The following is a 920-nucleotide window of genomic DNA, read 5'->3' as shown; positions in this document are numbered from 1 at the left end:
TTGTAATTTAGCCAGACGATGTTCCGACAATACGTTACTAGACTGGTTATAGTGATTATCTTTAGCCGTGTTAGAGACTGTTTAAAAGGGAAACCGTGACATTGATTGTAAAATTAACTTTGCCAAACTGATTCTGCTAGATTTTACTATCGGTGTTTCGGGATTGATCAATTTATGTTTCTTTTTTTCGTTTTTCTTACACTGTTGTATAAAATCTTTAGTGTTGTTGCGAGGTTTATTGATCGATTTACTCATAGCTTGTCAATTCGGCTATTTCCGTCAACAGTTTCACCCTATTAAAAATTAACTAATAGAATTAACCTATACTTTGTTGCATCTGATATAAGTTAACAAATGAAATAGTTTAATCACTGTTTCCAACCACTGGCAGTGTACGAACAAACCCCCTCGCAGTTACACACACTTATCCAGTCCCGCTACAAACAATAATCAATCCCTAACACAATCACTCACAATCAACCACACTTGTCCGATCTCAGCAATCGACAACGAGTATTTCGAATGATCATAAACCTGGTCCTGCTCAACTACTGTCGCATTTCCCTTTCCTCAACACCATCATTACCATCTCTCACCGCTAGTACCATCTGCACCTTCTACCATCACCATCTCTCACCATCACCACCACACCTTTCGAAACTTATCACCACCATCAGCAGCACATTCCCTTCCGCCACAACCACCACACTTTTTCCACCATCTTTCACCCCAACCACCACCATCCTTTACCTTCACGTTTTGGCCCTGACCACCGCCATTCTTCACCACTACCTTTCACCACCCCTGAGCTCAAGCACCACGGACCACTGCACCAACATCACCAAACTTTCACGGACCACAAACCCGCAGAGGAAGAAGGGCCGAGGGGGAGACCACCACCTGGCCTCGCCGGACCCTTC

The sequence above is a fragment of the Penaeus monodon genome, chromosome 27, assembly GCF_015228065.2.
Source record: "Penaeus monodon isolate SGIC_2016 chromosome 27, NSTDA_Pmon_1, whole genome shotgun sequence".
In the NCBI taxonomy this organism is placed as follows: Eukaryota; Metazoa; Arthropoda; class Malacostraca; order Decapoda; family Penaeidae; genus Penaeus; species Penaeus monodon.
This window is presented reverse-complemented; position numbering follows the sequence as displayed.